This window comes from Balaenoptera ricei, chromosome 1 (assembly GCF_028023285.1).
Source record: "Balaenoptera ricei isolate mBalRic1 chromosome 1, mBalRic1.hap2, whole genome shotgun sequence".
Classification (NCBI taxonomy): Eukaryota; Metazoa; Chordata; class Mammalia; order Artiodactyla; family Balaenopteridae; genus Balaenoptera; species Balaenoptera ricei.
Window position 1 is genome coordinate 154,052,502 of NC_082639.1, and position 14,440 is coordinate 154,066,941.

General features: G+C 44.7%; 1 protein-coding gene across 7 annotated transcripts in view; it reads right to left on the minus strand.

Annotated features, from left to right (window-relative positions):
• Window positions 1–14,440, minus strand: part of HHAT (hedgehog acyltransferase) — a 361,708-nt gene that overhangs the window by 86,043 nt on the left and 261,225 nt on the right. The gene's annotated exons all lie outside the window — the stretch shown is intronic.

Here is a 14,440-nt window from a genome sequence, read left to right on the forward strand (position 1 = left end):
TCATTACTAGAGCAAAATAGCACTTATAGGAGGCACGGTGAGGAGTATTGAATTTAGAGTTTCTAAAAGGGATGCACCCAACCCTAGAAGCTCACTCACAGAATGGCAATTAAGTTTCTGGTTACATGGGGACACCAGACTTCAAGGCAGGTATGTATTTTACAGCTCAAACTATTAAGTTTCTGGTAAACCCAGTATTTAAGCACAACTGCTGAATTCAGGGCCCTAAACGGCAGGACAGCTCCTGCAGAAGAGGGGTGCCAAGGCCAGATCCTCCAGCTTTCCCGGCAAGTTGCCCAGAAGCATTAAGGAATTTGCTAGTGAAGAGAAGAGCTCTGTGCTCACAGGGCAGCCAACTTATCACCCGAAAGGCACAGCCATCCCTCAGGTATGTTCTCTACTGCTGAGACAGCTGTCTGATTACATACCCACAGAGCCATGTTCTTCAATCAGTATGTTCCTGCTAGAGTTGGGCAAAACTCACATCTTGGGTTGTCAGGATCTGGACAACTAGGAACACACCCTCCTTACAGCAGCCTTTTTTAAAAAGCCCATAGGCTTTTGTTTACTGCTGGTCAGTGCTTCTTTGTCCAACCTTCTTCCACGAAGGACACACAGTGTGTCCCAGGCACGGCACTAGACACTTTCCATGGATCACTCGGCTTGATTCTTTGAAACACCATATGCTGTTCTAGCATGCCAACCCATGGACAAGTTGTCTTGTTCATATATTATTTTAATATTTTCTCAGAAATGTTATTTTGAAAATCATTTTCGAATAGAACAGTTTTATAGGCAAGCCAAAAAATACAAAATAAAAACCATTCCCCAGTCAATAAATACTTCTAAAGACTATGTGACTATAAGTATTTTTAAATGTCCTCCCTCACTTTCAAAGGTGCTCCAGGTTAGATGGTAGCTTATGTGATCAGCTTAGCTAGCCCCACTATCTGGGTGAGAAAAACGGGCTGACAAAGGGAAGAGCCTAGATGCAAATCTGCATCTATGGCACCAGAGTTAATGTTTTCCATTACACCTCTGGGTTTATTTTGAAAGCCCTCCTATCTTACATCCCAATCTGAAACAAACCGGAAAGCATGTGAGAGTGTAGGTATTTCAGAAACAAGCAAAGCAAAGAAAATACTTTCTCTTGTGCACCAACAAGACCATCTTGACAATCAAGTTAGCAAATACGCATCAAGCACTCACTACAGATTAAGGAATCCTCCATCGGTTGTCAAGCATTTATTTAGGCCTCCAGGGCAGTCCTGGCATTATGAGCAACACAGAAACATAAGACGTTGTTCCTGTCCAAAGGACAGGTATAGCTGGTTGTGAAACAATAGCAAACAAGTCCCATCATTAAGCTGATATGGTACTTGTTTGCTATATGATATGGTACAAAGTAGACCAGGAGGGCTTAAGAGTGTAGAGGAGAACAGGGTCAGTGGAGGCGAGTGGGTTATGGGAGGCTTAATGGTAAAGGTCCCCACCCTGGCAAGGCCTAGAGGATGAATTTTGCCAGGCAAAGGGGAGAAGGGTGGGTGCTGCATCATGGACCGAGAAGGGGTGGGCAATGAGCCAGAAAAGCCTGACAGCCCCAGGAACAGGTGTTTTATTTGGCATTCTGCTGCCCCCTACAGGCTGCTTGGTTATTGGTGTAGAATACTCAGCAGAGGCAAAAAATGGACCACAAACCTCTGCAGCCTCCTACTTGCATGATGGAGCTCCATGAGGCTATACGCCACTTCATACAATCAGTTCTGTGTGTAAAAAGGTTGCATATTAAAAAAAAAAAAATGGGGTGGTCAAACCAAGTTCAAAAGGATAAGGAATAACTGCTGTTTACAGAAACTTTGCAGATAATCATTTTATAAAACAAGTTAATTCTGATCCTAATACTCTTCTCATCCAACACTGGTGTGTTTTATGTTGAGATTTTTGTTGTATCTCACTACATTAAAGTGAGCCGCACTATATATATCAGAAAACCCCAGTGAAGAATAAAAACCTCGCATCGTCCACATCAATGGTCCTTAATATTAGATTCAACTCCAAAAAGAACATGTTTTCAAGCTTGTGACAAGGAAGCATCTAGCCCCATAGTTACATGCACAGCTATTTCAGGCATCTCTTGGCCTCATGGCTTTGTTACTTTGCCTTCAAAAGTGACAGCCGACAAAAATCTCTGAAAATTCCTTTTACTCCAGAAACTCACATATGGCTGGTCTCCAAGGACATGAGGTTGCTTGCTTGTTTTAAACCAGAAGAGGGTATGATTTCCAGACTGGAAGACAAAAGTCCCTTCTTCTCTCTTAATTTCTAGAAGGCAGTAGATACAGCAAGAAGGAGAGCGAGCATGTTTCCTTTTATAAATTCTACCAGGCTTGGGTCAGTTCCATGATTAATAAAAACAGAAATATGTGTCTCTTTTAGAAAAGCAGTAGTATGACCTCACTTACTTAGACCCACTGCACAGTGAAATTGATTTCCCAGTGGAAGAAAGCATTCAGTACCACCTTCTCAGCAAAGCAAAAATGAAAAGATTTTTTTCCTGTCAGTGACTGTGCGAGCTTGAGTGTGCACAAGGCCTGCCCCTGCCAGGCTGGCTTCGTGGGGTCACTGCTTGCAGAGAATGTTGCCTGAGGTAGTTACCATCCATCTGCGCTACCTTATTAATTTAAAACCATCTAACAGAATTAATGCAACAAAGCAAACCCCCAACTCAGGAGGAGGAACCTATGTAAAATGTAGATGTTATTTATAACGTCTACCCTCTACTGAATATCCATGTACCAGGTACTTTATATAAACTATTTCTAATCACTTACACAACTTTGCAAGGACCAGCCCTATTTTACATGGGAGAGGTGGAATCCGAACCTAGAATGTTCTACTTTCAGAACCCCTAGGCCTGTGTTCTATGAAGCCATTTACCGTAATGGGAGCATCTCTTGGTGATATGTTCCTCTGATTCAACCAAATCTTCAAAGCGGTCTCCACAGAAACATCCACCAGTATTTTATTAACTGAAGAAATATCCTCTGTAGGAAAGGAGTCTTACTAGGAAGAAAGATGCTCATTATTTACAAAGGAGTTTAGGCCAAGGAGCTCTGTGCCAGAAAGCCAGAGTTACAAGTTCCATTTTTAAACAGACTAAATAAATTCCTTCTGTCCCACCTGCCGTCTTGTCCAGGCAGGCATCCTGCAGATGTCTATGTTAGAAGTTAGGTGTAAGAGGTTGATGGTTGGGGCTTGTTGCTGAGTAGTAGGCATACGTGAAGGGAGAAGAAAGTATCTATTTCCCTCATACCCACTCTGAAAAACAACTCAAGAATGTCTGACAGTTGGGACAGGGGTGGTGAGAATCCACATGGTAACAATAAATGCTGGAGAGGGTGTGGAGAAAAGGGAACCCTCTTGCACTGTTGGTGGGAATGTAAATTGATACAGCCACTATGGAGAACAGTATGGAGGTTCCTTAAAAAACGAAAAATAGAACTACCACACGACCCAGCAATCCCACTACTGGGCATATACCCTGAGAAAACCATAATTCAAAAAGAGACATGTACCACAATGTTCACTGCAGCACTATTTACAATAGCCAGGACATGGAAGCAACCTAAGTGTCCATCAACAGATGAATGGATAAAGAAGATGTGGCACATATATACAATGGAATATAAATATAATACAGCATATAATATATACTATATTATATATAATATATAATTATACTATATTATATATAAAAATAAAATATAATGTAAGTCTCAGTCATAAAAAGAAACAAAATTGAGTTATTTGTAGTGAGGTGGATGGACCTAGAGACTGTCATACAGAGTGAAGTAAGTCAGAAAGAGAAAAACAAATACCGTATGCTAACACATATATATATATATAAAAAATGGTTCCTAAGAACCCAGGGGAAGGACAAGAATAAAGATGCAGACATAGAGAATGGACTTGAGGACACGGGGAGGGGGAAAGGTAAGCTGGGATGAAGTGAGAGAGTGGCATGGACACATATACACTACCAAATGTAAAATAGATAGCTAGTGGGAAGCAGCCGCATAGCACAGGGAGATCAGCTTGGTGCTCTGTGACCACCTAGAGGGGTGGGATAGGGAGGGTGGGAGGTAGACACAAGAGGGAGGAGATATGGGGATATATGTATACATATAGCTGATTCACTTTGTTATACAGCAGAAACTAACACAGAATTGTAAAGCAACGATACTCTAATAAAGATGTAAAACAAATTTAAAAAATTTTTAAAAAGACATTACTCTTAAAATCACAATGCTCCCTTTTTTTCCAGGACCTACCCAATAGCTTCCTGGCTTGCCATGTTAGTTTCAAACCCTTTGCCACGAACCCCAGACCCTAGCGAGGTACGAGGATGAGGCAGCTAAGATACTGAAAGACTTGGTTTTTACTGTCCCATGGATTGAGTTGAAGTTGCTGACTTCCCATCTTCAATTACCTATTACTTGGCTGGGCTGGGGCAGGCAGTGGCTGACATCCTGTTCCAGCTCTGCCTTATCTTTCTACCCTATTTCCCACTAGTTCTCTTGAAAAATCCTGAAATCCTGAACAAACGGGGCTTTCACACTTCTGTGCCTTTGGTCATACCATTTTCACATCCTCCATCCTCTCTGGTTTCCCAACTCCTCCAGGAAGTCTCTTTTAAATATTCCCACTCTCTATTTAACCCAGAGAACCTACTGTTTGTACCACTGAATTGAACAGTTATTCAGCAAAAGATGTCTTTTCTATTATGATGGTCATTTCAGCTAAACTGTAAAATTCTTTAAGGCAGTTCTACATATGTATGTGTGTGTGTGTGTGTGTGTATATGCATGCATGTGTTATTATATAGTTACTAGTCAACAGTATTTAAATACCTAACAATATAATTTTCATTTGCTTTTCATAATCTCCAATAGCTTTTACATTTGTGATAAACTGTCACACTGTCACAGGCACATTATGAAAGATTAGGAAACAAGGAAGGATTACACGGACCTGCTCTCATTATTGGGGAGACTTCGGAAGACACCCATTCCCAAAGAATACAGACACCTGAAGGCTCTGAAGTCTCCCCACACTTTGTAACTCTACTTCCCCTATTAAAGTAAAAATCATGCAGCCCCAAAGCTCCAGACATATCCCAACCTCGAGAGATTTCAAAAATGACAAGTACCAGCCTTTTAAACACTAGAGTCTTTAGTGGCTGGGAAGGGAGGACTTCTGGCTGTGTCTCATTGGTGGTAAGGTGACCCCACCTTCCTTGGCTTCACCTGGGCTCTGAGATGAGTTCCTGCTTAGAGTTCTCTGCAGAGGTGGCCATGCTCTCCTAAACCCAGCTCTCACGGGCAGTGGCTCCCGCACCCCGACCCTGGCTCTGGCTTTGGCCTTGGCCCACATCTGAGTTCTCTTTCTCACAGCCCAGTGATGAGCCACCAGTCAAATCCCCATCCTCTAGGTAGTGGACAAAGGCCTGGTGTTTAGTTCTCACAAAGGAACTAAAATATATATTTACTTATTAAAAGTTTTCAAAGGAAGATGCACGCATAAAGTATAATTTACTTTTAATATCTTTCTGCCCAGTACAGATCATAATGGGATTTTAATAAGTAAGAACCAGCAGTTGGTTAATGAGCAGCTGCAGACCTTATCATCTCCAGAGGCTAAGAGAGGTCCACTTTCAAAGCAGAGGGCACATCTGAGCTGGGCTAATTCTCAGCTCCTTTACTGAAAGATGCTGGCTAAAAGTTTTGTATGCAACTCTGAAAAATTGCCTATTAAAAATGTTATGTTCTATTTGGCAACAAAATACTGTGGAATTTATAAAACAGAGATTAAACTCTGGCTATATTTAGTCTACATTTAAACTTCTAGGTTCATGTAATTAGATGCCAACATTTTTTTTAAAATAAATCTTTTCTTTCCACGAAGCCAGTAGCTCAGTGGGCTGAAGTACTGTGCTGATGAACCTAAGCCTATGACTTCCATCCTAGAGAAAGATTCAACTCTACCCGCATAAACCAAAACCCAAACTCTAGCTCCCCAAAAGCTCCATCTTCCTCCCTGCGGAAGAGGCTAAAAGAGCATGAATGGCTCAGCCCAGCTGCCCTTACCACTAGAACACGCCCAAGCAACAACAGCAGCAAGGCATGGAATAAGGAGGGCAGCACCTGGATGCTGGAGATGGGGCCTTGGTCCTGCTCTGCCACTTACCAATCTCTGTAACCTTGACCTTGACAATTAAGGCTGCTCAGCTTAAGTCTGTACACTGAGCACATACTGGGAATGTTAAAATCTTCTTTGGTATGAGTTGTTGTAAAGATCAGATGATACAGTACATGTTTAAGGAGTTTGGAGATTTTAACACTCCATATAAACAGAAGGATGCATACTTACTAACAATGGGCCAGCAGCAGCATGCTTGCATTCAGGAAAAACAAGATGCCGTTATCATAATGATTAGCATGCCTATATTTTTCACAAGCATTTCAAGGCACCAAGACCTCCGGCCTGCTTGCTCAGGGATGTTCTTCACTTAAAACCATTAGCCTTAAATATGCCACCATTGGCACCAGGTCGCTTAGTGCTAAGGGGTCAAAGCTATAGCGGAGGAAAATTTTTTTCTCCTACTCTTCTAGGTTCTTTGGGTGGGCTAACAACATAAGAGACATAGGCAGATTAATAGGAGAAAAACAAATTTAATTACATATGTAGGGGAGTCCACAAAGACAGAGAGACTCAAGGGCAAGTGAGGCAGTTGAGGCTCATATGCTGTCCTGAGCTACGGAACGGGGTAGGGATCTGGGGCTTCAACATGTAGGAAGGGAATTCACAGGGTGATTAAGAAGAGCAGATGTTTGGCCATTAGAAGTTTGCCCTGCCCTGCAGATAGGTCTTTCAGATAAATATGTTATCGCTGGTAATAGCTCTTTTTCTGGTACAGGCCCCCTATCTAAATTCCTTGAGATAGTTAAGTTAGAGGGAAAAGTTTTTCCTGAGTCTGCTGGATCTTGATTGCCTTCAGCTCAAAATAATCCACATGCCAAAGTGGCATCTTTGGGGGGTGGCACATTCTGCTCCCCTTCAAAGTTATGGGTTCAACACTCACATGGACTTGTTGATTATGCTTAACCCAGACATCTGATACAGGCTACAGAAGATCCTGTAGGGGCCATGTGGGCGGATCAGGGCAAAGCAGCCTCTACCACAACTTGGTCTGTTACCAACATCTCACCTTCAAATCAGCGTAGCCCTTCCACTCAGGTCCCCTCTTATCTACAGAGTACAAGTCACCTCACCAAGTCCTTTCCTTATAACAGGGGGCTGCTGGGCGGGCAGGACCAGAAAGTGCTTGTACTGGTTTAGTCATTCAACCCGTTTAAAGCAGGGCCTACTAATGTTCCAGAGGTTAGAGTCTTGGTGATGCATAAGTCTTTGCAGTATTACAATCTTCATGCTTACAGACTGAAAAAACAAACAAGTCTTTAAGATGTCATTCTTCAAAATGAGCTTCCAGTCACAAATGAGAGATGGGAAGGCCCAGGGGGAAGTGAGCACAAAAAGGGGCATGTGCTTTTTCCCTCCACGGGGCTGCTAACCCTCTTTTGCTTAAGAGCACGCTGAAGCCTCTGCAATCCCCAGGGTTCCCGGACCCACATCTATTTTGGGTTATACATAAACACCATATAAAACAGATGCTTTGGAGGTCTGAGCAACGGAGAGTGAGCAGTTTGTACTCTTTAGTGCTGTGGAGCTGAGTCTCATAGCTAATAAAAAGGTCCTCAAAGCCTCAGTTTAATAACCACCAAGATTTCCTGGCTGCCTGCCTGTCTTCCCACCTTCCTCCTGAGAGGATGCTGAAAGCATCTATAAGCTGCCCTAGGCCAGACCAAGAGGGGGAGGGTACAAAAAGCCGGCTGTTTTTCAGGCAAACCCGCATGTTTGTAGGATGGAGGTGTGTGTGATTCCGTGTCTCAGAGTCAGAGGGAAAGGGTTGAGGGGAGAGACACCATCGTCCCCTGCTCCTAACACACCTCTCAGCCTTTGCTCCATCAGCAGATCCCAAACCCAGGGTCCAAATTACCACCATCCGGGGCATATGCCTCCTCTTATCAGCGGCTGTACTGTGTCTCCTCTGTGCTCCCTTTTCATCTCTGCCTCTCACCCACATCCTATTCAGTGCCACTCCTGCTGGTCCTAATCTTCTCACTCATTTATCACAGCTGTTAGGAAAATGTTCACTATAAAATGAACATGTACAACTCAAATAAGGACTGTGCTGGTACAACGCCTTGGGGGGCCTCTAGAAGAACGTGCTCTGAAGACAAGCGCGCTAAAGAAATGCCTGACTGAATGCTGAAGCGTTTCATTCTCCATCTGGGTTTGTGGTGTGATGATTTTGAGACAGCCGTGCTGGACAGGGCCCCACAGAGGCAGGTCCACAGCCTTGACAGGTGTATACTCTACATTCCTATGGTGACTCAGTATCTCAAGTGATAAAGCCCGGTAGGTTGGTCACTCGAGCAAAAACAAAAATGAACTGCTGAGGCAAAGAAGAGGCCAATTCTTTGTCCTCGGGAAGCATCCAGTCTTACAATGGTAGTCCCTAGCCTCAGGGGTCCTGCTTACGGTGCATTCCCATCACATTATGTCCTAAACTAAAACCCATCAGCCTGGCTTTTTAAAAATCATTCTCCAGCTGGCTCCCTCCTATGCCATCAACTCCATCTTATGAGTCTCCAAAACAGATTCTCCACTCCAATTAATGAACTTCATTCTTGCACAAGTGTGGGCCCTACAATCATGCCAGCCCACCCCCCAATCATGTAAGACCTCTGGCTGTTCTTTCCACCATCTGATCTTTCAAAATGGGTTCGGCATTCACTTCAGGGACTATTTCCCCAGCTGATCCCACTGAATGCGGGTGGCCCGATGATTCTTCATCTCTGCAGAATTCATGTGTTCGTCTCGAGCTAAGTTATTTCTTCAGACTTGTGGATGTGCTGCTCCTTAGCAATTCTGAGCTACTTCATCAGGTCTGAGGGTACGTGGGACTCCCCACCTCACAGACAAGACATGGATCAGAGAACTATAACATTTCTCTTTTTATATCCCCCAGAATCTAACTTAAACTCTGAACTCAGGGGGTGTTCAACGAACCCTGATCAACTGCCTTCTTTTCCTGTTCTTTTCCTCATCCTCCTCATTTCTCTGACTCACTCATTCATTCCCTTCCTCTTTTCCTTGTCACTCTATATAAGCAAACGAGAATTCTCCAGCTGGAAAGCGTGGCCTCCTGAGTAAATGTCCTTGTTCACGTCTGCCTCCACCACTTTCTTCTCTAAAGTGCATTGGGGTTTAGAGGGTGATATTTACAAAGTCAGACTAAATCACAGATGCCAACCGGAGGTGCCCCTAAGTGAGGGGACAGCTGACAGGGACCGAGAGGTGGGACAATTACCAACTCGAACTTCCCCAGGAAGCTGCGAGAACTACCCAAACGGGAGATTTAACCAAAAAGCAAAACTTCAGCGTTAAATGGTTTTAATATTAGAGCACCCAAATTGGGAGGTTTAAGATTTGTGATATTAACTTTAAAAGCCTCAAATAAAATCCTGGACACGCCCCTTGGTACCAGATGCGCGCGGGGGTGGGTGTTCACGAGGCCAGCGGGAGTGTGGCTTTGGCCCTTCGCTGGATCGCTTGGCTTAACTTTGCTAACAAAATCTCTTCCTCTGCCATGAACATCACTTCCAAGTCCAATGCACACTTTGGCCACAAGAAAAGTAGTGAGGGGTCAGGACCACTGTTGGACATGAACGAATGCACGCACGCACACGCACACACACACACACACACACACACAGAGTGCCTCAGAGCACAAAGGAGAGTGGAGTGTGGATGGGGAAGCCAGGGTCACAGATTTCAGTGATGGTCTCTTTTCCAGGCCTTGGTTTACAACTGGTAAAAGTTTCAGGGCTAGGGGACAACTAGGGGTGAGGTCTATATAGTTTGGAACATTTGGGACATAAGCACGAATGGTCTTGAAGAGTTATGATCAATTACAACAGTGTGCTGCTTTGCTACTGGTCTCTGCTAAAACAGAACGATCTGTCTTCTCTAATGGATTTTCAGGACACGGAGCCCTAAAACCATAACTTATGCTCCTGAGTTCCCCATTCCTCCCACCTCCCTGCTGCCATGAAGCTAACTTATGCACTAACGCAAAATGCACAAGGAGAGGGTTATCTGAAGGAAGCCTGAAGTGAATCTTGACTCAAGGTGACAAATCCTTTCCTAAGAGCAAATTTCCACCCCTCCACCCCACCCCCAGTTTACCTGCTTCGTCAGTTCAGACATATGTATTCTGGACTTCCTTAAAAAGTAACAGTCATTGGTAATAAAAATGTTCAGCTGAGCGGGCCATAGATGGGTTTCAATGCCCAGAAAGGGAGAAAAATGGGAGAAAATGCCAGCAGATATACAGGCACCCCTTTCAAAACACTGCCATTGAAGACTGTTTTCAGGAGGAAGAAAAATAAAGGTCCCAGGCAACGAAGTGCTGTTTAAAAAATAATCAAAGACGCAGACCTACTAGAGAATGGACTTGAGGACACAGGGAGGGGGAAGGGTAAGCTGGGACGAAGTGACACAGTGGCATGGACATATATACGCTGCCAAATGTAAAATCGATAGCTAGTGGGAAGCAGCCACATAGCACGGGCAGATCAGCTCAGTGCTTTGTGACCACCTAGAGGGGTGGGATAGGGAGGGTGGGAGGGAGGGAGATGCAAGAGGGAAGAGATATGGGGACATATGTATATGTATAGCTGATTCACTTTGTTATAAAGCAGAAACTAACACACCATTGTAAAGCAATTATACTCCAATAAAGATGTTAAAAAAAAAAAAAAAGAAAGAAATTATCCTAAAAAAAAAAAATATCAAAGAGAAATGGTTGCTGGTGGTAATAAAGAGGCTGCTCCCTCTCTGGACTGAAATCAGTACTCTGACAGATCAGCTTTGACAGAACTGTTTCAACTGCCTCTCATTTATCATAATTACGATCCACAATCCCTACCAGACATGATACCTTTTAAGGCTGGGCACTGGAAGGGAAAACTGATAATGCTTGGGTTTGGGCATGAATGACGATAAATCTGCAGCAGCGTCCAACAAAACCATGCCAGTGCAACACTTAATGGAAACAAAGCAAGATCATCATCCCATGCCCGGGAAACAATGCCCCATAAGCATTTTCCCCTTAATGCAGTGAGAGCCACCCAGATGACGCCGCTTATTCAAAAGATGCTATGGTATAATTGAATGAACTCTTGAGTGCACATTTAGAGATTAATATTTTAAGAGCTAGCATTTTACAGAGACAGTCTAAGGATGACATTCAACGTGTGTCACAAAAGGGAGTCTTCTGTAGTTTAAAAGTGCCACTGTTTATACAATAAAACCATATGAAATCCAAAGATGTCAGTCATGGAACTGGATATTAACATGGTCATCCATGTTGGGGAACAGTCACTTCCCAAGGGTTGGAGAAAGATGTAGACCATCAGAAAGGGATTTTGCTTGCCAGGCTCCCTCTCAAGTGGGGTCGAGATGAAGAAAGAAGCTTTATGGGTTGGAGAGTACTATGCTTGACTTTTACCTTATCACTGAGAAAGGCGGGCGGAGAGGATGACGGGAAATCAGGTTCTCTCAAGCAACCTGTGGCTAATGTAGCTGCAGAGAAAAGCCAGATCTTGAGTCTGAGCCTGCAGAGAGGCAGCTGGGGTCCAAATGAAAGAAGTGTTGTTGCCAGCTCTCCCCTCCCACACCACCATCTTGCCTCCCGGTAAAACTGCAGACAAAGAGCAGCTCCCAAGCAGAGTCATTCCGTGGAGGCCAAAGGGCAAGGATGTCCCTTTGGAGCTCCTGCCTGCCTGTGGAGTCTCACTGACTCAGGCTACAGCCACTAACACACATCTAAGGCCCAGTAACCGGTCCAGCAGGTCTGGGCCTCCAACATCATCAGCTTCCCTAAGGAAGGAGGAAAGGACGTGGAGGAGATGCAGTCTATTTGGGTCATGTGCCCAAAGACAAGGTGAAGGGCAGGAGGTAGCTGACTCTCGGTTTACTGCTGGCGCCTTAGGTGGCACAGATGAGGAAGTCTGTTTTGAGAACTCAATAAACAGACCCTTTTCAATTCCATGGCCAAGTCTAGGAGACAGGGAGCCCCCTTCAAGAATATTCCCTCTTCTAGAATGAGTCTCTGGAACCTCCCGAGAGAGAGGGTGGCCGCCCATGCTGCAAAGCACAGCACACACGGGCTGTGTGGCCATGGGCTTTAAACAGCAACTCCTCTTCGGGAGTCAGGAGCCGAGAACCATCCAGGGGGCTGCTGGAGTAGACCAGATGGAGGGGACAACCAATCTGTTCTGCAGAGTTCAACTCTGGGGCCAACAGCCCCACCCATCTGGTTGTCATCACGTCTGCGACAACTTCCTGCTGTGTCACGGTCATGACTCGACCCCTGAGGCCTCAGGCTGGACTTGAGGGCACTGCCTTAAGTGACCTCTTCCGGGAGTTTCAGGACTGCAATTCTCAGTCACTTCAGTCCTCAGTGTTCTAGCTCCTCAGCAAGAAGTCTGCTGGTAGAATGGAAATCTCTCCACCACACTGGATGTCAAGGGTGACTCCCAACTCACACTGGCAACAACTCACTCAACAGACAGCTTTGGGGCAGGTCTGGGGCTTATGATCTTCCTTGGCAGCACCAGCCCCTGCACGTGTGCTGCCTCTGATGCAGCTGCGGAATCCAGCACCTCCCGTCCTCTCAAGGAACCCCTCGTTCTCAGGGGATGCCCTGTGCAGTGACAGGTGCCCAACACCAATCTTGAAGGGAGCTCGCATCAGGGTCTCTGCTGAGCCCCTCAGGGCTGCACAGCTCTTTGGAGGACCCGAGTCCAAAGTCCCCTCGGGAGTAAGACACCCCATGGCACCACACTCTGAGCAGGGCACAGGACTCTGCCAAGGAAATGCCATCCTTTAAGGGTACAAAGCATATGAAACTCTAATGGAGACTCTGAGTTGCACCTGTATAACCTGGTATCCCGTAACTGTACAGTGACTGTCCACTAGACTCAAACCAAGGGACTCCTTGCTCCCAAATCACGCATGTGTATATTTGCTTTTGTGAAAAGAATGTGCCTATAAAAAAATATGCCGACTACCTACTACAGTCTAGGCACTGTGAGAGACACTGAGATAAGAAAAAAATGAATAGAAACGTCCTGCTGCCTAGAGTGGATGGTCTAGTGGTAGAATCAGACATCTAGAGGGACAGTTAAAAACTTCACATCAAAGCAGAAAGAAATACATGCAGCCTAGAGATGTAAACAGCACGCATGTGCTGGGGGTGTGCAGGGGAGGGGGGAGGGGGAGGGTCTGTAGAATGGTCCCCAGGGGAGGGTTTATAGAGAAGGCCACACCTGAGATAGAGAAGGAAGGGACTACAGAGAGAAGGGGGGGACTCTATTTTGCCTTTACTGACTAGTTGACATCAATTTCAAGTTAACCCTAATAAGGCTGGCAAACTCCCCCCAAAGCCAATGTCAGAGGAAAAAGTTTATCATTCCCTTCTTAAATCTCTCAAGGAAAAAAAAACCTTAAAAGTTGACAAATCTTTAGCAAATGTAATCTTACATTTCCCTTTGGAAAATCTAAATGGCAGGCTACAGAGAGATATTTGGGCATATGACACACGACATAAAATGAGGCTTTCTTAACGAGTTACCTGGGAACCAAGGTCACCTAGATGCCACACCTGGATGTTAATGAAGCTGCCTGGGGGGGTGAGCCTGCCTTGGCAGGCAGCATCCTGAGTACATGCCAGGATCTGTCTCCACCTCCATAACCCTGAACTGCTGTGACCCAGGCAGGACCACAGTGTCCATCTAGGAGATACATTGTTTATAATCCACGTCCAGTTCACCTCATAGGATTGTACATGATCATCAGATAAGGCAAAAGGGATGAAAAGAACTGAAAATTAATGTAAAACAAATGATTATTATACTAACAGTATATAGATGATAGTATATTAGGGTTATCATTATCCACAATAATCAAGGAAGGAATTTCCAATGAATTAAATATTTTTCTTAATAAGGAAGAGAGAGAGAAAACGCTGACTGCTCACTGTGAGCCGGGCACTGTGCTGAACATTTTACATGTTATTCAGTGTTCAAAACTACCCAGGGAATCTGCCCCCTCCCCCGATTTACAGATGAGGAAAATAAAGCTCCGAGAAGGTTATTTACAGCCCCAGTCAAAGAACTGGCAGACTAGATCTATGTTGCATCAGAGAACAGGACCCAGACCAACTGGTAAGAATCAGAGGGAAGCACGTTCT